The sequence below is a fragment of the Lepidochelys kempii genome, chromosome 17 (genome assembly GCF_965140265.1).
Source record: "Lepidochelys kempii isolate rLepKem1 chromosome 17, rLepKem1.hap2, whole genome shotgun sequence".
NCBI classification, from domain to species: Eukaryota; Metazoa; Chordata; order Testudines; family Cheloniidae; genus Lepidochelys; species Lepidochelys kempii.
The window spans coordinates 7,316,360-7,341,890 of record NC_133272.1 but is presented as its reverse complement, the minus strand read 5'-3'; the positions used below and the strand labels follow the sequence as shown (position 1 = coordinate 7,341,890).

The window sequence follows — 25,531 nt, the reverse complement described above, 5'->3', positions numbered from 1 at the left end:
TTCTATGGTGTCTCGCGTTGACCATGCAATACTCAAGGCTTTCACCTTAAAGTCACACAGTCACAGACTGAGGCAGGGAGGCTGAGATTTTCAAAGGGAATTGGGCACCCTTACTAAAATCACTAGCTGGTTTTGAAAATTTAAAACTCACTATTTTTTGGCTCAATAGATACGGCATGAGCACTTCTTTTATGGCCCTCGGCCATCCAGTGGCCTACGTCCATATGGGGCAGAAGCAAGGTGCTGACACTGACTTATCAGCATTGAAGTTATTTCATAGGATGCCATTAAGCATCAAGTTTAAATAACAGAACTTATGGTATGTATAGCCACTCTTATATATCCATGTGGCCAGCTGGCCCTATGTTTTCTCATTAAGGTGTGTTGAAAGTAGACAAGCACAGGCGTGTACTCTGGCTTGGAGTTCTTCAGAGCTAGCACTGGTAACTAGCAGCAAATTCTTTAACTGATGTTAGCTCTGCATCAGTACAATTCTTGGTCTTTCCTTGCTTCATTGCGTGCAGTAAGATGGAAACACCATGGGCTCATGGATATTGTTGAACAATGTGTATGACTGGTTTTCGCAGAAGGACAGTACACAGCATTGGCATGGACTCTCCATTTCTCGATGGTGCTTGAGTGCATGGTAGGTCACTGATCAATGGTGGTCCTCCTAGGCAGAGCAAATCAAACTAAACCAGAGGTGCCTTTCTCATAGTGAGCAAGCTACTGAGCCAGGGTGCTAGAAATGCACTGAGAAAGCCAACTTCTGTGGCGTAAAGTCACCGAGAGCTTGCAACTAAAGGAATGGCCTTCAAAGAACAAAAGAATTGGCTATGTTCTCCATGTTCAGTTCAGACAAGGAGTCCAGCCAACGTGATCCTCTCGGGAACACCCTGAGTAGCATGTCTAGCGGGAGGAAGGGGACCAGTATCCACATATTCAGAGGTACCGCTAATGTACACAAAAATATATAATGAGCATCAGCAGTCTTCATTACTGTGCAGCCAAGAATTATGGAGATCCTAACCTTGCAAGCTGAATAAATTATTGCCAAGGGATTATTATGTATTCTAACAATATCTAATGTTCCTCTTTGTCTCTCATAAATTACAGGGCATTCCGTGACTCCTAGGATACACATGGTCTCAGGCAAAGCCACTGTTTAGTCCTTTTAATAAGTACACACACACAAGACTCAATAAGAGCTGTAATCAGTGCTCTCACAGACTGGGATAATGTAACTGTTGTCACACCTTCACTTTTACCTGGACTGGTGTAACCACTTCATTTGACCACAATTAAAATGCATGGTAAAGAGGAAGCTGAGTTTTGGTTGCATAAGAATTCTGCTTGTGTATCCCCAGGTGGTATAGAGCCACCACCACATCTCTACAGCTCTTCATGGAATCAACACTTTGGTAGAGACTCCAGGATCGTTCTGTCCTTGGCCTCTCTGCTGAGACTGCTAACTAGTGCCATTTGTGATGGGGGTTAATGTGATCCGGACGCACGTCCAACGAGGGTAGCGTGAGATCATCAAACGCAGTTCACCTAGGCTACCAAAAAGCCATCATACACGAATAACTGCCAATCACTGTCAGCCAGGGGCGCCAACAGTTCTCAGGTCCAGACCCTCAGCTGATATAAATTGGGGTAGCTGGAGCAATCTGGCCCTCAGGTGATTAGCAGATAGAATGCTGCTCAAATACCTTATTTGATGCATTTGCCGTTTTTTCACCAAGTAGTTCATTCAACAAATGCTTTTGTCAGTATCTCAGCTGCTCTGTAACTGATGGAATAGTATTGGTCAAATGATTTAGTCAAGGAGGAAAGGTAACAATCACTGCATACCTTATATGACAAACTTCTTTTTAAAAGCATTCAGCTGTCTCTAATAGCCACCTAAAAGTAAAAAACTTGGTTGGAGCCAGCCCCTGAGCCATCCAGCCTTCCCCGTTTTTGCCTCTCTCTGTTTATAAAGAAACTAAGAATTAGTTGAGGTGTGTTCTTCAAATGAAACTGTGAAGCAACATAAAAACTCTCCCATTCTATTCACCAGGCAATGATGTCAATCTCGATTGTTCTCTCAATTTCTCTCTCTCTTCCAAGTTCCTTTTCATTCTTAGAATACGATACACACACACACTTTCTTTAATGCTAAGAGCACAAGAAGAACATTGTCCCTGATAGGCTGTAGTTATAATATACATTAAAAAGGCGATGAATAGACCAGTCAGAAAACACAAACTAAGAAGGGGGATATTCTCAGGGTGCTATTGATTAAGTGTTTTTCAGAACAGAAGGAATCATTTTTAACAGGCTTAAACTATGATGGACTCAAGTGGAAAATGCAGGGAGAGTTAGCAAGCAGTGTAATGGACTGGGCCTGGAACTAAGTAACCTCTTAGTATGTTAGAGGTGGTGGTGAAGGGGTTTTTTGTTTTGTTTTGTTTCTGTTTTTTTTTTTGTTTTGTTTTTGTTTTTGTTTTTTTTACAGTCGGGGCTGTTTAGACTCCAGACCCCTTTCTTCTGAAAGTGAGCTCTGCCAGCAGCTGAAGATGATGATGATGAGGGAAGGAGAACGGGGCGGGGGGGGGGAGAACAGGCCCAGCCACTCAGTTACATGATCTAAATTCTAATCAAACATCATTTAAAGCATGTTTTATTTCAGCCTCTGGAGAGATAGTCCCTCCTGACTCCTCACCATGGCAACCAGTGTCTCATTTCAGAAGTGTCATGCCACATTATCATCTTGCCGGCTCACACACTCCCGCCTGACAAGTTCTCTCTGCCCCTTGCGACAACCATTCCAGGCTTATGCTGTTTATTTTTGGTGTCAGGCTGGCCTCCGCAGATTGAAAGGCAACCTTGCCCCCTTGAACAACAAGCATCACACCCCATTTGGTGATAAGAGATAATTTGAGAAGATATTTGCTTACATATGTATAAGCAATTTGCTATATTACAAAGCCCCTGGGTGTGTGTGTGTATACATGCACGTGTGTTTGTGCGAGTCAGAAGGAAATGCAGATGCATAACATGCCATGAGAAGGCAAACAATTCATTTTGGTTCCCAGGTATTAGATTTCAATCATCAGATCCTGTTATTCACATGGAACAACGTGAAATATACGCTGAAATGCCATCATAGTCCCTTTTTCCTCAGAGACAAGTAGGCAAAGCCAGGCATCGGCTCTGCGTGAAAACCACACAGTGTCCCTGCAGGGCTGCAAGATGCAGCAGCAAAAAAAAACAAAAAAAAAAACCAACAAAACACAGCTTAAAAAACATTGACTAAACAACAGAGTCATTTGCTAAAGAAATGTGCTGGGAAGGCAAATATTGCCCTTTCGGGCCCGACTGATTTCCTCTACACTTCAGCTTGAAGCAACAGCAGTATAGTCAATAGAGCTACTTTGGATTGAAACCAGTGTAACTGGGATTACAGTAATAGCCCCTTTTCTCTGCTTGTGAGCCACCCTCTACAGAAACGCAAGTCATGGAACAAGATCCTCTGGGCAGGGACTGTCTCTTCCTATGTATTTGTACAGCACCTAGCACAATGAAGTTCTAATGTATGACAGGGGTCCTAAAACACTAGTGCAATACAAATAATAATAATAATGGGGTGTTATTACTTCCTCTTTCGTATTTAAAAGTCTGTTTATTTGGCTGGCGTAGGAGGAAGGCAGCAGCTGACATTCAAAAGACCCACAGGTGTAAACAGACATAAGACTAGAGCTGGATGGCAAATTAATGTTCTGTTTCATGGGAAATTTTGTGATTTAAAAAAAAAAATTTCCATTCTGAATGAGAATGACAACAAAAAACAATCAACATTTCCCATGAAACAAACCTCACGGGGAAAAAAAACATTTCAGGTCAATTGAAACATATTGTTTTGATAAAACTGGAAAATTTTGCTCTGATTTTGACTTTTTACACTTTTTAATTTACATACAAATGAATTTCATTCCAAAAAGTTTGTTTTGAAATAAAAATTCAAAATTTTCTGTTCTGAAAACATTATCTAAACGCTTCATTTAGTTATTTTTTTCCAAGTGACCTTTCTTCAACATTGACACCTTTTCTAAATGTAAATATAATTGGAAAAAAATGTTTCGACAAAAAATTTCCAACCAGCTCTGTTAAGGGCTTTCCTTTTGGCAGAGACCAGCGAGCTCAGGAGTGAATTGCCCTGGGATTACTCAAAGATGAACAGGGATCCAGCACCATTTGCTAGCTAGTGGAAGTACAAAGAAGGAGCAGAGGGACTGATGCCAATGATTAAAGGTCAGAGGAGATTCCATAACTGCTACCCTGGCTAGTATCTCTACCCCCTGGGATCCACTGCAGAACAATGCCTGAAGGGAAGAAAAGAACAGACATTCTGAGCTGGCAACAAAAAGAGGTTCTTTTCACAAAAATGTTATGCACAGAGACAATTTTGGTCTAGTGGTCTGAGCTCAGGCATAAGAGGTGAAAACTCCTAACTTTACTCTTAGCTTTGACATGGATTCCTTTTGTGTCCTTGTGCAAATCACTTAACCTTTCTAGGTCTCAATAATTTTCTCATGTATAAAATGAAGGTGATAGTACTCATCCACCTGACAGAGTTATTCCAAGGTTAAAATTCCAAAAGTTAATTAGTTAAAATTTGTAAAATGTTTTAAAGTATTGGTGATCTCAGACAAAAAAACCTAAAGGATTGCTCTAACTGGAGTCAGGGGGCCAAATTCTCTGAATAAACTAAACATTTATATCAGATAGATACCCACATACTATATAACTGCATACCATATGGCTGTGGGCCTAATTTAATTTACATGAAGACTCCTGTACTTTGCTCTGGCAGTGTAAAGGGGTCTGAAATTGGTTTTCTCTGGTAGAGTGAGGGGCCTTAGTGTAAATGAAAATCAAGCCCAGCGTGTCTGAAATTGGAATCTGGCTGAGTATGGGGTGGGTAAACCTGCCAAAACTGAATGGGTAATGCGAGATCACAGACTCAAAAGTGATATTTGATCAAGTGGGGGTCTGACTTTGCAAATAGCTTTAATATTTTTTAAATAACCAAAATGTTTACCTAAGAATAAGATAAAACTCTCAGAACACCTAGCTCATGTAGTATTATATCTACTTTCTGGTAATTGTAATAGAGGAAGATGGAAGGCTTATGATTTTTAAGCATTTTTAACTGGAACTGGTTGGAGAAAAGTCAGCAGAACCATATTCTGTCAGAATATACAGTTCCATCAAAATCAGAATGCTTTGTGAAATTGGATCAATTTTTCTGGAATTTACCTCAGAAGAAAACTGGGGAAAAGTTTGGACAATGTTGAAATGTTTCAATTTTTCATTTTGAGAAAAAAAAACCCCTTTTCCTTCATTTTTAATTATATTATAATATAATGCAAGAGTCAATATTGAAACAAACGGTTTTAATTGAACCAACAGAATATTTTTTCAGAATTTTCCTTCACAGAGAATTTCAAAATGTGTGTGTTTGGTTCCTAATCGGAATGAAGCCAAATTTCAAAAATCTCAAAATCCTTTGCCAATCAGAACTTCTGTCCTCTGCGGCACTGTACTTGTGACCACAATATATTCATCACAAGATGCACTAACGCACCGACTAGAAAGCCAGCATTTTAAAGACATTAGAGGAGGAACGCATCTCTATTTTAAAACCATAAAATGGGGGAAATTACCAAAGATTATGAACTGGCACAACAGCCACACATGTACCATAAAAGCAAACTGCCGGAGTTGTTTAAATGGACTGAGAACCTTTCTTGAGCAGTAAGACGACGGGAACATGTTTTACAACAGGAAAGTAGCATCAAGGGAAAGAAATAAGGAAGATGAAAATGTGGTTATGACAATAGTTTACCTATTCTGCGTGCATACTATGGGCTAAATTTCACCCCCAGCTACGTACGTGCTGTGCATCCGCCGTGCAGTCTTGACTTCTACGGCAGCTCCAGGCACATACTTGGAGGCAGAATTTGGCCCCCCTGTATCAAAAAACACACACAGCTGACGGGACACCAGTGATAGCAAATCATTACAACATTGCAAAACTTCCATGCTCTGCGGGACACATGCAATATATTTGGAAACAAAAAAGAAAAACCAGTAAGGCCTTAATTTCTAACAATGACACGCGCAATTATACAGGCATAACCACACAACGAAGTGAAGGTGAGTGTGCACCATTGTACGCACAACTCCCATGATTGTGCCCTCACTCGGAGTATTTCCACTCACAAATGGCCAGCCATGTATGTATATGCAAATACCAAACTTGCACAAGCAATCACAGTTATTGTGTCTATAAATTAGGCTAACACTTGATCATACTCTCTATCTAGAGTTGTTGTTTCTTGGCTGGGATTTTTTTTAATATGATGCCTTCTTTGCACTAATCCAGCCTTTGTTTATATGCTGATGATGTGACTTGCCAATGTTTCCAAATGGCAAATTCATCATAAAAAAGGAACCACACAATCAAAGAATTCTGCAGGTTCAAGGAGCAAGTGGGGGACTATTAACCTATGTAAGCTTGACAGGAATGTCACAGTGCTTTCCAATTATGCTTGCAATTGCCTATGCATTTCTGCATGTGCAGTTTAATGCCCATCTTTATCAAAATCAGCCCCTTGTTGTAAATCTCAACAAAAAAAACCCTTTTTTATTCAATTGCCCCTTTCCACCAACAAAAAGTATTAACATGCAATAAAAGAACACACTCTTTAAAGAAGACATTACCTACCCAAGCCATGCAAACAAACACTTCACCACTTTATAATCTCACACATGGAATGAACATCATCGTTCCCTTTGGTGCTTTAAAACAGTAGCTACATAAAATTACTAAAACACGTAACAGCAAACCATCCTGTTCCAAAGTCCCTGAAATAAAACAGAAAGCTCTCAGTGCCTCCTGTCTCTGGGTGCCTTCTTCCTCTCCTGTACACAGACTGGGGCTCTAAATCGTCTCCCCCAATCCGTACATGAGAACCAGAAGTTTGATGGGTCACATTTGCTTTGCCAACTCCTTTTTTCAAGTAAGTCAAATGGTGTCATTATTATTAAATGTCAAGGTAACTAGGCCAGATCCTCGGCTGATGAAAATGGACTCCGTTCCACTGAGGATCTGGCCCATTTATTTCAATGCTGTTATTCTAATTTACAGAGCCACATCTAGCCCTGAAGGTTTAGCACGTCAGTGCAATATGTTCCCAATTGTCATTTTGATCTTGCAACCCTTATTTATATCACCGACAAGAGACAGCTATTGGGTTCACATTGGAAAGATTTGACAATGGAGCCAGGCCTTGGTGGGTTTCACCTTGCAGTGGTTTGTGTGAATGAGTCTTAGGATTTCAAACACACCCCAAGTTCCAAAATGTACTGACCCTGGGTTCATTTTCAGGCCCAAAGCTGGTTGTAACCCTTTCACTGCTGATCCAGCCCATGCAGTCTTGCTGTCATGCCCTAAAAATCCCCACTGAAATTAGTGCAATGCTAGGAAGTACTTGATACATTGAGCAATACAGCAGGTTTGTTCTACTTGGATGTATCAGTGACATGCAAGAGCAATCAAACGGGTAACAGATATGGATAATAAATCACAGGGCTAATAATGAAAATTCAGAAGATGATACATTGCCCAGCCAAAGTGCTCTTAGCATATACAACCACTGGGTGCTATCTTGTAAGCTATGGAGAGACGCTCACTTGCAACATTTCACATGGGAGCTTCACAGCAACCTTCTGTATTTTTGTACCCAATCCCAAAATGTTCCCTGGTGCTCCATAGGAAGGTATCTTTCTGACATCCTTCTAAGAGGAAGTTTGATCTTTTGTGTAAAAAGTCTCAGAAACTCAGGAGAACTGGGGATTTATTTTTTTTACTGGCTGTGCCACTCACTTGCTGGATGACTTTGGGCAAACCACTTCACATATCTGTGACTCAGCTTCCCCCTCCATCTACTCCTAATAGGCATTGTAATACTCATCTCGGAGGAGCAATGTGAGCCTTAATTCATTCATGTGTGTGAAGCCCTTTCAGAGCCTCAGATGGAAAGAACGTAAGCACTAATGTTAATACCCACAATAACAATGTCATCTTGACATTTGGCATCAGGGCATCCACAGCAGAAAAGTCCAGAAATGACTAAAGCATTAGAGGTTTGGATGGGAGTCTAGGGAACTAACCCACAAAATGGGGGTTCCTTCAAAGAGAGGAAGGGTGCTCTAGTGATTGAGGCACTAGCCTAGGATTCATGAGACCTGAGTTCATTTACCTGGCTTGCCACAGAATCCCTGTGCGACCTTGGGCAAGGGGAGGTTGTGGAATCTCAATCACTGGCGATTTTTAAGAGCAGGTTAGACAAACACCTGTCAGGGATGGTCTAGATAATACTTAGTCTTGCCATGAGCACAGAGGACTGGACTAGATGACCTCTCGAAGTCCCTTCCAGGCCTACAATTCTATGATTCTAGTTAGTCTCTCTCTACATCTTAGTTCCCCACCTGTAAAATGGGGATGCTATCATTCCCTACCCCACAGGGGTATTGTGAGGATACATACAGTGTGAGGTATTCCAGTAACGGGGGGGAGGGGGCAGATAAGCATATTTTTAAAAGAGGCACACACCTTGTAACAGATGGCGACCTACATTTGGGGGGAAACAGGGCTGTCCAGCTTTATCTCTTAAGAGCAGAAACAAAAAGAACTGGACCAGCCTGGATGATGAAAAATGTAAAGTGAAAGTGGAAGCACAACAGCTATGGGCCCTTTTTTGTTAGAAATGCTTGATTTACAGCAAGGCTGTAATTTTGCAGGATAATAAGATCAAGTTAGTGGCAAAGGGGGAAAATAATATCTGAGCTTTGGGGAGAGGGGGAAGGAGGTTGGTGAAAATGCTGATATTTACTTACTGTAAATGTTGAGCCTATAAAATATTCCCTCACACAGCAGCCTAAAGTGCCAGGCAGACAACAACAGTAGCATGCTTGAATGAAGTTGTATATTGTTTTGTGAAAGCAGCAGCTCACAGCAGAACTGAGATTAGCAACAATGTGGGTCTTCTCGGTGTAATTTACAAAAACATACCAACACTTTCGGATCGCGTCTGAAACTGGCAAAACTGCTAGATTCGGCACTAATGCAGCCGCTGACATGAATGTATCTTTTCACCAAAGGAGAGAGGGAATCAATTTCCGGGGTGCTGTCTGAACAGCCACAAATGCTATAGCAATACTAAGACAAAGGAATTTAGGCCTGCTCATAAAACATGCCTCTCTAACTAAGAGATGTTTGCAAGGAAGCATTGCCTAGTGGAAGGAGATGCAGACACTGTTTAAAATAGCACTGCAAGCTCCACCTCACGCGGGCTGTTCCTGAAGCCCGGCTAACAGACACTGCTTGCTGGGGATGCTGGAGGTGACCTAGGTTCTAGCTCTACCTCTGGCATCTTTTTATAAAATGCATTTTTTAAGGGGCATTAATTCTTTGGGGCTTAATGAGGTGTGCGCACCTTCTGGTGCGCTTGAAAATACAGGGCCACATTGTGCTCTGAGTTCTGACGGCATAAACATGGAGAAGCTCTGCCAAAGTCAATTCCGGGCTGGGGAAATAGAGAATAAAATTTGCCTGCTTGCCCCCGCCCACCCCCCAGTGCCTCGCTTGTGACGTTTGCTCCCAACATGGCCTCTCGTTTCCCATCCACCGATGACAGCTCAAGAATGAGCTCTTTGGCTGCAGAGGAAGATTTAGAGTAATATGCCTGTTTTATTTACGCAACAGAAATATTTGCATAGGTCTGCTCTGGACCTAGGTTCTAGTCTCACCACTAACTGCACCCAGTGCCTGTCTTTTTCTTAATTGTCATGTTTGTCTATTTAATGAGGTGTGTAGCAGCCTCTAGTGGTGGACAGTAGAAAGCCACACAGTTAAACTGCTAGAACTACTGTGAATTAGGGTGAGATTTCTTTTTTCTTCTACGCAATAGACGGGTTAGCCATTTCTAAAGTCTGCTGGAGACCATTTACTTGCACAAGGAGGTGACTCCAGCCCTTCAGAGCACAAATTTATCTATGGCAGGAGGGGAATCCACGGTTGGTTTTTAACCCCACTGTAACACTCTCCACTCTCACACATGGCATTCAAACAGCATTTTCAGCTGTCATTTATTAGACTTCAGCAACAAATACTTGCCTCCTCTACCACTAGAGTCCAAATTCCAGCCAGAATCATCCCTGTCTTCCCTACTTCCACAAATCTGAGCGCCAAGGCAGGTTTGGGTCCTCAGTCCACTTCCACCACTTTTCCCAGTGCAGTGAGTTCCATTGTAGCTGAGGCCCTCTGCAGCCACACAGGAGGGGCCAAGATGTGTGGCCCTCTGTAGCGAATCGGTTCACTGACCCCGTCACCTTAGGTGAGACATTTAACATTCTACATCTCAGTTTACCCATTTGTTAAGATGGGGATGGGGAGAATTCTGTGGTGCCTACTCTGGTTTTAATCAATTCTCATGCAGGCAATGCTCTCAGTGGTATTGTCTGGGGTTTTGCCTCATGAAGGTGTGAGTAAAAGCTGAGTAGAGACCTCTAAATTTTTTCCTATAACAACATTTACTGTACCTTCTGCACAGGGGTGGCTGAGAGTTTCCTTTCAGAGTTGCAAAAGCAATCTGAGATTGGTGAAGTATGTAGTGATGCAACTGTTATGCCTTGTTTTCACTCTGCTACACCCTTAGGGTGGCCGGCCAGTAAAGGCAGTGGTTATTTTGTGAAGCAGAGTTGATGCATCATGCAGCAGAGACCACACTCTGTGCTCTCTCACCAGGATTTTATTCCTCCTTGTTTAGCCATCGCCCTTCATCGAAGGAGCAGGTCAATCACACTGGAAAGTTCTATATATTGTAGAAGAAACTATAAATGTGCTGAAGGCAAAAGAGGCTCTGTAAGTGCAAAGTAGGACTCTCTCAGACAAACTGCATGATATCCAGGCTCCATTAAAGTCAATGAGACAGTATTTATTCACTTTTTCAGATCGCAGACTACTCATCTCCTTTCTTAAGGCCTGAGCTGGAGCCTTCTGAAATCCACAGACAGCCAAGCCCTTATTCTCTCTGACACTGAAAGAGGGGTGAGGTGGGGGAGAAAAATTGGTATTAAACTAGATTCCTCCCACCACGCCTCTCCCTCTGATTTTCAAGCTCACATCCAAATACAAACAAATCCCAGAAGGCAGTTACAATCTCACCCAGAAAGGTGTGTCATTCTGTCAGTGCTCCCCTCAGATCCCCCCATGCCTGGAGCAGCTGGATCTTCCCACTGGCTCAGCCATGTAATTTTCTGCCACTTCTTAATGAGACAGTGCAATTTTTAAGTGGATTCTTCCACAAAAGGTTAATGAGAACTGGCTTGGGCTTGCAAGATACAGCTAAGAAGAGCCAGATATGGGTTCTGATGAAAACCTTCATTGTCGCTTTGTAGGGATAGATAATGTATTGTGACACAATGTGCTAGCTGATATTGGTTTGCAAAGGCCTCTCTCATGTAGCCTGGATCTAGGCTCCTATTTAATCTTCTTTATAATAAAGGGTTCTTTTCCTAAAACAGAGACAGAAGTTTCAGTGTACAGAATTCTCAGGTTCTTCTTCTCCTTTCAGTTATCTCTTGGTACCCAGACAATATGAGTGCTTTGGAAACAGATTAGATTCCATAATAATGAATATGGATGGATCACCGCAATATTTTTTTCTCCAAATACTTATCCAACTGTTTGAAAAATCGTTTCCAAGTATTTTTCTTCTGGTTACCATTGGAAGTGTGCTAGCCAGACAGGCCTGATTTACCACTCAGGACTCCAGAATGCACTAGTAGTGAAGACTGCTGGCTTCTACTCCCAGCTCTGGGTGTCGCATCAGTGCCACCTATATATATTTGCCATTTCCCTCTGTTGATTTATCTCATTTCAGTCACTTCCAGCACTTCACCTGCTTTTCCCAAATGCTAAAATTCAACATCTCCTGCCTCTTTTTTTGGTTTATTGTTTATGACAAACTTGAGCAGACGGTGGCCACTCCTGTACTTAGATGCACAGTATCGCTAATCAACATGAAATGTCGACCAGTAGGAGGCCCCAAACCATTTCTTTTAGTTTACATCACATATAAGCAGCTCTATATCAAGTCTACTAACTCAGGCTCTGATCCAGCAGTCCTTTTGCAGACAAAGCTCCCATTGCTTTCAGTGGAGTTACACCAGGAAGGGTTTTGGCTCAGTGAGTTTGCAACAGTGTATCTAAGGGTTTGTCCATACAGGGACATCCATGAAAGTTAATCTGAATTAAGTGAAGGTGTGAATTTGAAGTGGATTAGTGGACACTGTTAATCAGAATTGAAGTGGCCTTAATTCAGTTTAGTTTAATTCACTTTGGAAGTTAGTTAATTCTGATTAATTTTACTGGATGTCACTAGACAAGCACTAGAAGAATAATTTGGTCCACTGTCCGGAACAGTAGGGGCAGAATTTTGCCCTGACATATATAAATTCAGTTCCCCATGACTCCTACTCAGTGGTAAATTGACCTCTGCATCTAGCTGAAATATCCAATGGCTTGTTCTTTGTTAAACCCCTTTAGATTTCTAGCTCTTCGTCTTGTTGGTCCTTCTCACTCAGTGGCTCTCCTACCATATTTACCCCATTTGTAAACTGCAATTTTGAACCTTAACAAATCCCTCACCTGTGGTTCCTCCAAGGTCATCTCTCTGTTACTAAAAAGGCGTTGCCTACCGTACTCACACAGGCGTAAATTTTGAAGAACTTAGCCTCTTAGGGGCAAAGTGGAAAATATGGACATGGAAAGAGAATCCATTCAATTGTCATGTGCTTCTTCCACATTTGTGTGTCACTGTTATTAACAGATGTGGCTGGTTTCCTTCCTCTCCTCCCCCGGACAATCCCCCCCCCCCAATAGATAGTCTTACCTTTTGTGGAGTAGCAGCAGCAGCTTGGACACTTGATGGAATCTGGGAACCAATAAAAAAACATTCATGAAAATGACCATTTCAAGAGAGATAAAATATCATTATGTGAAATGGATTTGCTGGCACTGCTCACCAAATTTAGCACCTATTAAATTATAGACACCATTATTCCTCTGATACAGAAAATTCTGAAACTTTCCCTCAAAGATATATTTTATTGTTTTAAGTGGGGTTTAAAGCCATTTTGTTCCTTGTGATAAATCTCTGCATATGAATTTTCTTAGCGATACAATGCATTCTTATTCTGCTAAAAGCCTTACTGATAGGACAATACACCCCTCTACCATGTGACAAAAAAATTAAGGGGTTATTTTGCAGCAGAGAGATTTTCCCTAGGGCGGGTATTTGTGGTGGTGGGTGTTGAACTTTTGATTTTCTCCTGATACTTAGGTTGCTGGTTAGTAAGTTGAATTTCCCCATCAGGAGTGTTTAACCAGCAAATATTGGTCAATATTTACAATGTACTTAGGAAACCAGTCTTAGTAAGTGATATAACTTTATTGCACTAACCTTACTAAAGAGAGTATCAACTTAACATCATACCAAGTCTCCCTATATAAGGAATCCTGGGAAGTCCTCAACCCATGTTTTTTTTTGGATTATTAAATTCGCTCATGCTTTCCTTCTGGATTCTTCATTTTTCTAAACTTTGTCTCTCCATCAGCTAAACTGCTGGTCTGTTTGATTAATAAAATTAATGTCTGAACACATACACCAATCAAATTGTGTTCTTTAGGAAGTGTTCTTTGGTTGAGTGCCGGGACTACCAGCTGTCAAGGAAGGAGTATCCTGAGAGCCTACAAGTCAGACTTTCTCTCCTCTAGCTGGCCATTTGGCTAAAAGCAACCAGACTAATTAGCCAGAACATTAAAGCGCAAAGGCAGTTAAATCATAGAAAAAAGTCAAATGGGGAGAATGTGGTAGGATGGAGAAGATGCCCTGGGAAGCGAGAATGACTTTGCAATATTGTGCTGTAGAAAAGCATGGCTAGGAATCCTTTCTAAGGGTGCCTGAAGGAAACAACAAGTCATAACTGCTTCCTACTGGATGTTATTGTAGACACTTGTGCAGGAGAACTAAAAGCATGGAGGGGAAATGAGGACCTGTCCCATTTGATCACTTGAGCATAGGAGAAACAAAAGGATGTGGCCGCACCTTCACCGCCAATTTTTTTGCTTTTTAACATTAAGAAACTTTGAAACACCTGCAGTGGGAAACAAAAGGTTAATTAAAAAGAACCCCAGTCTTTGCACTAAGCGGATTGCTGGGACTCCTGCCAGCCTGGGAAGGTTAAAAAGCTCAAGCATGCGTGGGCTGCGGGGGGAATGGCTAAAATTTACAGCCAGCTCCCTGGAAAGTCACAGTTCAGCTGTTCTCCCAGAGCAGGTGCTCATGGGAGCGGGCCTGTCCCTTTCAAAGCGTGAAGATTGATGAAGCCTTCGGTCTCACCAACTGTAAATATACAACCAGCCTTGTCAGAGCAGGTTTGTAACATCACTCGCTGACAGCAAGAAATTTTTTTAACCTCCTAAACACACACACACACGCACACACACGCATACCAAACAAGGTTTTCTCAGCAAATAGAAAAAGTTAGTAAATAACACTGTGGGAAATACAGTCATGTTGTGGACACCTGGGGCGATAATGTGCAGAGGGCCCAGGTGAGGCTCGCTTTAATTCTGTCCTTTAGAAAACAAACAAACAAATGAATGAAATAATCTTCCTTTGAAATCACAATTCGTGGCTGAGTCCTGCAAGGTGAGCTGAGCTACTGCGGTGATTGGGTGCCAATATAGGACCCTGGATAAATTAGATAGGTTAGATAAATGGCTGCTGAGCATCCCCAAGTGGAGTTGAGGGCACTCTGGAGTTTACAGGAGTGGCCCCACGAAGAACAAAAATAACATTCGAATGACACTTTGCCCTTTGTCTGCCATCTGGGGATCCAAAGCACCTTGCAAACATTAATGAATTAACTCTCACAACTGCTCCCTGTGTGGAGGGGACATATTATCCTCATTAGAAAGGAGAGAAAACAGACAAAGAAGCTGAAGCTAAGATTTTCAAAGAGGCCCATCGGAGTTCAGTGCCCAACTCCCATTCCTGCCTAAATGACTCATCCGTGGCCACGCAGTAAGCCCTGCGGAGAGCCAAGTCTCCTGACTCCCAGTTTAACTTACAAGACAAGAAACAAAGAATGGGAGGAGCTGGAAGCAATATCAAAGGAGGCTGCTCAGGGTGATGACTGGTGCATGGGTGATTACCCTCTTGGTCTCTGTTTCTTTGCTTTTGCGTTGTGTGTGTAATACACATCCAACCAGTCCTCTCCTGAGCCATAATTAATGGGCAAATTTCATGCAAGCACTATGGCAGAAGTATGTCCTCAGGAGGTGTCTGAGTGAGGAGAAGGCAGTGCCCTTCAGGAGTAGCTTAGGGTGGGTGTCTCAGCATCTGGTTAATCAAGCAAATGGCTCAATAGCAGAGGTCAGGTCAGATGTTCCCCAAACCCACAGTTATTGATGCTTCTGATGATTAAAGAAGAATGATGCAAGAGTAAGACATAATGTGTCATGGAGCACTCCAGCACCTGGGACGAGGAGGCATGGGGGAGAGAGGACAGGATTAACCCAGAGGGAAGGCCCAATTTTATCTCCCTTCAACCCTTCTTTCAGATCTAACATAGAGACCTGAGAGAGAGACAGACGAGGAGAGTCCTGAATGGCAGACCCACCCTCCCCCCACCGACCTTGGTCTGAGCCTACACTAGAAGAGTAAAAGCATGGGCACTCTTACTTTCCCTCCACCAATGGACATCCAAGGGGCATAGGGACATCCAGAAGAAAAGCAGAGCACAGATGGGGCCTGATCCAAATCCTACTGAAATCAACCAGCGTCTTTCCATTGACATCAGTGGGCACTGAATCAGGTCCTTGATGACCAAACTACTTTAGACTGTAGGAAGCAACACTGTTATTCCCATATATGAGTGTTTCTTGATAATCTAGTACTTGAATTCACTTCTATCATTACAGTACCTATGACTGGTTAAACCAAAATCATTCTCCAGTATTCTTTGCCCTTTTCATCCCCCAGGAAATATTTCTCGGTTGTCCTTTCTCCAAGGCAAAAATTTCTGGGTAATAGGAACTTGTTACCTGATATCCTAAGAAAAATTTCACGTTTGATTTTATGCATGGGAAGAGGGGCGGGGAGGGAGAGAGAGATTAAATTGGCTATTTTAGGAAATGCATAAAAAAATTCTGATTACCCCAAAATTTTGCCTTAAAAGAAAGTCAGCATTTCTTTTCTGGTCCGCTGCATCTGTTTTATAACTTGTTTCTGCTTATTTTTAATAGATCAGCCAGAGACAACGCTTCTTCCTCTTCACCAGGGCCTGCTGAAGCATTTCTTGTGCATCCAAAACTCCCATGCAAGTCAGGCCCCAGATCGTTGTTTTCAGTTTTTTAAACCCCTCTGTTTATCACTTTCTATCTCCCTAACAAAAACACCTTGGCCTTTGCAGGCCTTGCTCGCATTTAGAGTGATATGGGATGAATTTCAATTGCACCCACTTCAAAATATTAAAAAAAGAAAAGAAAAGAACAATAATCATGGAACTAACAGGACATTTGCAAACCATCATATTGTTCATTTTGTTTGTATGTTATATTCCTTATCCCCAATTCTTTGACTGTCTTGTCTATTTAGATTGTAAGCTCTTTGGGAGGTACTGATTGTCATTGTCTCTTAACATATGTCACCTAACACAAAGGGGTCCGAATCTTGGTTGTGGGTCTGTGGCTTTACAAAGAATAACAAATAAATATTAAATACAATAAACAATAAATAATAAATACTACCTTTTTGGCTGCAGCAGAAATCTAAAGATTCAACGAAAATTCCTGGGGATGGAAGTGTTTCTACAAACTGTAAAAAAGAAAAAAAAAAAAAGTGATGTACCACAAGTGGTGAAAAATAATCACACAATTCTGGGTGCAAGTGCTCATAAAAATGGTACACCCCTGGCTCAGACAAATGATACAGTCCTCCAGAAAACTTCAAGGACTTGTTTCCATTTCAGTGAATGGCAAAACTCAAATAGAGTTCAGTGGGAGGTTGCAATCCACACCATGCATTATGTACAGAAACCAAGTGCAAAGAACACTCACCCTGCCTCACAATTAATATTTTCCACATAAAACACCACTGATGTCTCTCAGGTGAGCCAAAATGGTTAGACCAATTTTTCCATCAGACTTAATAATAACTTTCAACAAATAGCATTGCCGTTCTCCTGTTTTATTTTGCTTATCCCTTCAGTAAACTCTGCCTGCTGATGTTTAAAATCCCCAGTTATTTGCCTGGTTCAGCCATACCTCTGTTATTCCAGTGATATCATACCCCCCATTGCAAACATGTAAATCCAGAGCAGCCATTCGAGGCCCAAATGTCCCCTCTACCTCTGGGAGGATCTGTAGGTTTGGGGCTCTAAACCCCTTGTGTTTTCTTTCATGGGGAGGGGCATAAAATGCCATGCTCCCTAAGGATGATCCAGAGGGAACTCCATGGGGGGAAACAGTCGCCTGTACCCTCCAGGAGGTTTTCCCACATGGGGGATAATCTGCATTGTTGTTACTATGCACAATGGGCCTGATCCAAAGTCCACTGATGTCAAGATTCCCATTGACTTCAAAGGGATTTGGATCAGTCCCCATGCTACCAGGGTTGCTAACGGCTAGATCCTCAGCTGATGCAAATTGACGCAGCTCATTTGAAGTCAATGGAACAGCTCTGATTTACACCAACTGAGGTGTAAAGCAGCCGAGAATCAGGCCCTCCATTCTGAGCTTGTTAGTTTTGCTGTTCCAATTTTAGCTATCCAGTTAGCTGCATTTCACTGTCTTCTTATCCTTCCTCTTTGCTTTCTATATTGTCTTTTCTTCAGCTCTTTTCTCTCTTCATTTCATTCTCCTTTTAAATCTGAAACTACTTTTCTCCTATTTTTATGCTTTTTCTACTGTATATACATAGCTCCATTACTCTGCCTTCATTTATCCACCTGTCTCACTTAGATGGCTCTATAGCAGTGAATCTCAAACTTTTCCATGCTAGGAAACACAACCCAGTGGGATTCATCTCCCACCCAGACAGGATTGCGCCATGATCGCTCTCTTCTTTAATAATCTAAAAAGGACAAGTTCGTAACAACCCCCAAGCAGACACCCCTGCTCCACAGCACCCATCACAGTATTACTGAAACCAGAGCATTCACCCCTAAGTATCTGATCATGTTTTCCTTTCACCTTTATGCCCTTTCCTTCTTCTTTAGGGTCCTGATCCAGCACCCACATGGAGCTCCAATGATTTCAGTGGAGGTCTGATTACATGGAGTAAAGTGCAAGATTGAAGGTTACGTGGGAGCGATGAGACCTGGTTGACCGCCTGAAGATCTGATGCCAGAGAGTCTCCTTTTTTTCTTTTTTGCAGTGCTCAATCTGATCCAGTTCAATGAAAATTTAACAACTACATATTGGTCTGAAAACATCCCTCTGCTCTTTTGGCGACATGTTTATCCTGGAGAAAGTTGACTCGCTTTCCATTTAATTGTTTTAAAACCACAATTCCAATCATTGAAAACAGGGCTTAATTGAAGATTCAGCTCATAAAACGTAGTGCAGTGTTAAAGCTTCATTTTTACAAGCTATAACTTAGAGTACATTCTACATTGGCCAGGTTTAGGAGGACAAATGAGGCTTATCCTTGGTGCAATCTTTAATCCATCCAGCATTTCTCAGGTCTTTGCTCACATCCTACAGTCACTTTACCACGTTGTCTGTAAATGTAGTTGAATTAAGTATCATCATGTTAGTAGATGGCTTGAAGGATTTGTGATAGCATACAGAGCCTTTCGCCTGTAGATTGCCCTTTCAAATCCCACCCACGATAGTAGCGACCAAGAGTTATTAATGTTTCATCACCTGTACATAGTAGGTTGAGAGGTCTTGAATCATTTTTCAATTGGCAGGTATCCATAACACAATGTGCACCCCCGATGGTGTCACATGGTGGTAGAGGCCTATCCTGGAGATCTAGGGTTCAGTGGCACAAGATGAGGGTTGGTACAATGGCCATCCCAGCAGACAGGACAAGGATGGAATAAACCATCCTGCTTTATCCCCCCTCTTTGTCTCTTTTCTGTGAAAGCTCTATGGCTGAGGGGTGAGAAATACAATCCTTTTCTTCTCACTACAGAAGGACCCCCCGACTTTCCCTTTTTCTATGCCTGTCCCTTTGATCCCTCCTTTGTCTGGTAGTAGGTTCCAGCCAGTCCTGACATCATGCCATGTACTCCTGCAGAGAGTACCAAGATGAACTGTGTGTATCTTAGATACCATTTCATTTAGCAGATACTTAAGCAAATCTTCATCTGTCTGACACTATGCTGTACAATTCAACATGGACCCAATCCCAACAGATTCTGAGCCCCTTTGAAGGTGCTGAGTGCCCACAAGTCCCATTAACTTCAGGATGATGGAAATACAATCCTTTTGCCCTTTGACTTTTCACTTAATGTGTTAAGACTGCCCTTAGGGGATTGGGGATAACCTGGTATCAGGCTCACAAAGAGCAGCTTTTTCTGCATGGTATCCATAAACCGGTATTTAATTTAGGTTTAATAGAAAAGTTATTGTATGTTAAATAAATACTAATTGATTATTTCAAATATATGTGTTGAGGGTTAACAGCTATGTAATGAGCTCCTCTCCATTAGCACAGCTGTTAAACATCAATTAATATGGGTTTTATAATCAATTGATATTTAACATGACTAAAGTTTCCTAGTGAGATTTAATGGGTCAGCATTTGTATAGTAGCCAATACCATTTTTATTTTAAAGGAAAAAATATTTGTTGAAGGATTTACAAGTAGGTGGAAAGTTATGAATCTGTTAAACCTCAGCAAATCGGCTTCACATAATTAGCTGGTATTTAACAGACATAGAGGGGCTATCTTCTCAGATATGAAGAGTGGCATTCTGTCTGATGGTCACACTCATATGCATGCCAGGAAGCCACCAGACTGAAAAGGGGACATAGTTCAGATTCCCTGCTAAACCCCTGGAGGAACCATACACAGACGCCCATGTAAACAGAGTCCTAGGGAAGGACGCAGCAGACAGACAGTATCGTCCATTGTTTCAGTGAATGCTCTCAAACAGCAATGGGTCCCTAATCCTTCCGCACTCTGCAGATTGCCTCTATTTTGGGAATGGTTTTGCACTGTGGCAGAATTCAATTAGGCCTTGATCCAGCTCCTACTGATCTGAATTCCTCCCACTGAGTCCAATGGAAACCAAGCCCCTTAAAGCACGATTCTGCTCTCCCTTACACTGGTGTGAATCAGGAATAACTTCATTAAAGTCAATGGGGCCTGTTCCTCACTGTCCTGTACCTTGTGTAGGCATTTACACCTGTGCAAAGAGAGCACAAGGTATGTGTAACAAGTGGCTAAAGCAGAACACTAACATTTTGCATCCATTTTGCACAGGTGTGAATGATTATATATGGTAGAGAGCATGGAGAACTAGCCCCAGTGGAGGTCACCAGTGTAAAACTGTTGTGAGTAACATCAGAAACAGGCCCTAAACAAGAGAGAACTGCATTTCCACCAATCTTTAATAAATGCAAGACACAACTTTGAAATTCTGCACTGTCCTACAGATAGAACTTTACTGAAGGAGCTCCCCTTAGTCAGAACATTAAGCAATATACAGACTCGAGCCATTTCTGGATCATCATGTGATCCTCTACTAACTGTGTTTATTATTCCAGCCGCACTCAGACCCTGTCTACACTGGTGTTGGTGTGTAGGCTACAGGTGGCTACACGCCACTGTGAAAGCCAGACTGCATCCACACTGTGGTGTGTAGCTAGTGAAAGCCTTCAGCGGGGAGGGGGCCGTGGGGAAAGGTTCCAACAGTGAGGAGCTTCTGGAGCCTTCCCCCACTGCCTCTCCCGGCCCCCATCCCTGCCAGAGCCTTTCACTGAAGCAGGGAGACTCCAGCAACTGGACTCTACACTGCTTGGGTGTGTAGAGAGCCATGTAGGGCACATCAGAGCTGGCACTAGGCATAAGCAATTGACTAGGGCTTGGAGCAGCTCAAGGGAGTCCCCTTTTAATTATCAGCATGAGTTGTAAATATTCCTGCTTAGGGCAGCCAATGAGCTAGCATCGGCTCTGGTACACATACCCACTGGGTTCAGACGTGTAGGGCGCTCTGCTCACTTAAACTGTGCTTCCACATGCCTGTGCTAGCTGGGTGGGCAGTGACTTGCTCTCTGCGCACCAAAATAAGTGTCGACCTACCCTCAGATACATGCGGTGGTGCCCAGAGAGGAGATAAGCAACAAGGGAGCCACTTGTAAACGACGACAAGAGAAGTTCTAGAGTCAAGATTTTCAAAGCTGACCAGGGGCTTTAGCCACACAACTCTCATTAATTTTAATAGATATGGTGTGCCTAAATCCCCTCCTTGGCAATGAAATCACTAAGACTTTAATCCCTCTGTCCATCTCCCCCACCACTATACGCACACACAAATGAATCATGTGCAATCCGTTTAGTGTACACAGGGAGAGCACAAGGAATTTTTTAATGAAAGGAACACAAATCATAACTCATTTACCACCATTCTCTAGCAGCATTTCTTCTATAATTCCTTATTGGCAACTTTCAGACAGTTTTCATGCTATGAGAGAGTTTTGTACAGTTTGCCATAAATTCATGCCAGGGGGCATGTAAATGAGCCTAAAAGTATCCTTTCCTCTTTGAGGATGTACTGTTCTATTCCTTCCGTACCCAGCTACAGTCTCTTTCTCATCCCCACAATCAGATAGGCCCCTCCAAGATTTAAACAATCGCACTAGTTATTAATATACCTCAAATTAAATTACAGCTCGCTGGATCAAGTGGGACAGGTTCTCATCTCAATGCTATCACTATGGCATGCAAACCTCTCCTCCACCCCCATTAATGCTTTAATTCAATCAGTTTAGCACTCGTTAAAGGCAGTATTAGATTTATCTGTGCTAGACTTTTAAACATGTTACTTAGTACACAGTAACTAACCTGAGTTAACATCACACCTTAAATCCTAGTCTAGGCAAGGTCTATTCTTCCATACTTGTTCAGTGTTGCACGGTTTGGTAATGACTACAGGCATTTATTTTTTAAGGAGTGCAGAACATTATGTAGGATAGATAGAAAAACAAAGAAGTAGTAGGCGTGTCTTACTCTGTGTTTGAAGAATACCTAACACAATGGGGGCAATAGTGTGATACAGATAACAAATAAGTTAAGAGAGGGGAGAAAGATTTTAATGGAGTTTGCCAACAGATATAAGGTGCTAGATCTTCTGTTGAAGTCAATGTAGCTACACCAATCTACACCAGCTGAGAATTTTGGTCCAAGAAATACAGAGTTAGGCCTAACCTGATCCTGGCATCCTTGTCAATTTCTTTTTAATAGCAAACTGCCACTCTGTATCCTTTCCACCACCTCCTCTCCCCCCGCCCCATACATTGTCTCAATCACAATATTTTGGTTCTCAGATGGTAACTGGCAGCATCATCCAAGTATCACTTCTCCTTCAAGCCTGAATATTTTGTTCCTAATGATTTTCCTGTTGTGCACAAGTTTTATGGCCATTAGTTCAACAGTGTATTTAATTTTCTTTTTTAAATATTCCTTTTTTTCAAGTCTGGAGAAAAAACAGTACTTAAACCAGAAAGGGCCACCGTATAATGAAAAATCTTAAGGTAGCAAAGGAGCTAATTACTGATGACATGTAGTTATGAACTGCAGTACCAGGTGTCTCTAGGGTATACAGCAAATAGACTAAAATTCTCCTTATAAGCATTTTATATAGATTATGATACTAATGAACTTAATAGCATCACTATCCAAGGACAGCATCAACTTATTGACACCTTATATTTTGCAGAAATAGCTTTTCTTTAAATAGTGCACCCCTGCTTTGAACTGTAATGGTTTTTAAAAGTGTCTTAGCACACAAAGGCAAAATCTTTTTTGAAACAGGGTAGAATTGGTTCGTGATTATCACTGAAAAGCTGGCAGCCACCAGCTAACCTTCTAACAATGAAATATGGGAATTTACCTTCATGCTTCAATGCTTGCTATTCAGCTGTCTACCAGGGTCTAAATCAATGGTTCTACACCCTCCACTCAAGGTTTCTCTTTCAAATGCTGCAGATATGACCTTAAGTTCATCATCTAAACAATGCAGTTCACGTTTAATTTCATTAATCTAAGATCTTCCATAAAATTGCAATATGGCACCATACCTTTCAAGTACCTTCATTAAAATCCATGCTATTTCTAAATCCTATGCATATCTATGAGGTCATACGGTGTTTTATTAAAATGGGTTTTTGAAAGGCTCAGCTCTTTTATCATCAATTGTCATAAGGTAGCTCACAATAAAAAAATAAATAAAACCTCCCCTTATCATTTAGACTCGGAGCAGCTGACCCATCTCGGTAAATTACCCCTTCCCAATTTTCACCCTTCTTCCAAGATTTTACATTTGGAGGGAAGAAACAAATCTTCCTAAAACCATCTCGTACATGAATCTTCTGTTATTTATTAGAGGTAATGTAGTTGCCCTTTTAGAAATTAACCATTCCATACAAATCTAGAGGAAAGAAAAGGTGAGATTATTTCCAGGATCTGCATCACGTTCTCTGACTACAAGTCGCAGTTTCCTGATATTTTTGTAATAATACATTGACACAAACTATCTACTTGTATGTTGCATGCCTTTCATCTGACCGTTTGTCTGTCTTGTTTATTTAGAATGTAAGCTCTTTAAGGGCATGGACTGGTTTTTATTATGTTTGTCCAATGGCTAGCAATGACCTCTTATCCTGACTGAGGCTATAGGCACTATCATAATACAAACAAACAATAAAATAAAATAAAATAAAATAATAATAATAATAATAATAATAATAATAATAATAAATAAACTCTGCTCTCTAACTTCTTTAGAGTACACCCTCTACAGCCTGGTTCTGCAAAGACTTCTGTGCATGCTTAACTTTACGTACATGAGCAATCCAATTGATGTAAAGCACTTATGGAAGTCTTTGTACAGTTGGAGTCTAAGCTCCAACAACTTGTTCCTGATACTCAAATTTTGGGGTTGTAGGGGAACAAACTGATGATGCTAGTTGACTTACCTGTAAGTACCTGTAACACTTTTAGGCCATCCACAGAATACACAGCCACTTTCACCAGATAAGCTACAGTTTGGTAGGGTTGTTTTTTTTTGTCAACTGCAGTTACAAGCACACATCTCCCAGCAACTTATGCAGGAGATGAACATACACACTCAAGGACAGAATGCGGCTCATCTTTGCATCATCCTTAAGAACCTATGCAAAGAGGGGAAACAAAATTCCTTTTTTCATTTGCTACGTTCTAATAACGCATCAGCACAATAGGTTCACAATAATACCCCCAAAGCCTCCCATTAAAAAAAAATTTCCGAGCAATAGCAAGGCTTCTTAAAATGAGAGATACTCATACATCATGGGAATTCTAGGGAGAGAGAATGTCAGAACAGACTAAGGATAACATTTACAAAAGTGTGAACGTGATTTAGGAGCCTAAATCCCATTTTCAAAAGAGATTTAGGCACTCACGAGCCAGATTTTTAAAGGTGTTTAAGTACCTAAAGATACAGATAGGTGCCTAATGGGATTTTCAAAAACATCTGAGCATCTAGCTCCTAATGTTTTTGAGTATCCCCCTAGGTGCCTATTTTTATCTTTGGGAGCTTAAATAGCTTTAAAACTCCGGTCCTTAGGCTAAGTCACTTAGAAGCTTTTGAAAATGTGACCCTTAGTATCAGTTTCAAACTGACATCTTCTATGTGACAGGCATCCCTACATCAAGCAGCTCCTTGGGATGACAGAGCAGCCTCCTCACAACAGCTATTGCCCCCTCCTCATGTCTGCAGGAGTGGGCAAGGATGAAAGAGGAGAGAGTGGAGACTTGGCTGCCTACTGACAGCACTGGCCAGTACAGCTGCACTAAGGAGCCTGCGGAGAGCAGTTCTACAATGCAAGACTTTGACTCAGCCTTCTCACTTTGCTGGTAGAGAAATCGGGGCCAAAGTGGTGAGATCAGAGAATGACTGACTATGATGACATAAACAGGAAGCAATCATTTTCAGTTGATCCTCATATGGCATTTTTAAAAAACTTCTATTATTTTCTGCTCTTTAAACAGACCTGATTCAAAAACACAGATAACTTTTTGAAAAAAAATCCCAAAACTGTTTTCATTCCGAATGTTTCGAAAAGGGCTTATCAGTCTTTTTTAAAAATTAATGAAAATTTTACAGTTCTTGTTTTGTTTTGCAGGTTTTCCTCCTT

At 41.6% G+C, this 25,531-nt stretch overlaps 1 long non-coding RNA gene across 1 annotated transcript in view; it reads right to left on the bottom strand.

Moving 5' to 3' along the window:
• LOC140899873 (uncharacterized) overlaps positions 1-24,496 on the bottom strand; it is a 186,668-nt gene extending 162,172 nt beyond the window's left edge. Inside the window, exons 1-3 of the long non-coding RNA XR_012155489.1 lie at positions 24,332-24,496; positions 16,931-16,997; positions 13,008-13,049 (exon numbers count right to left, since the gene is read on the bottom strand). This is a non-coding gene — a long non-coding RNA (uncharacterized lncRNA). The remainder of the gene's footprint in view (positions 1-13,007; positions 13,050-16,930; positions 16,998-24,331) is intronic.
• Between the last annotated feature and the right edge of the window lie 1,035 nt (positions 24,497-25,531).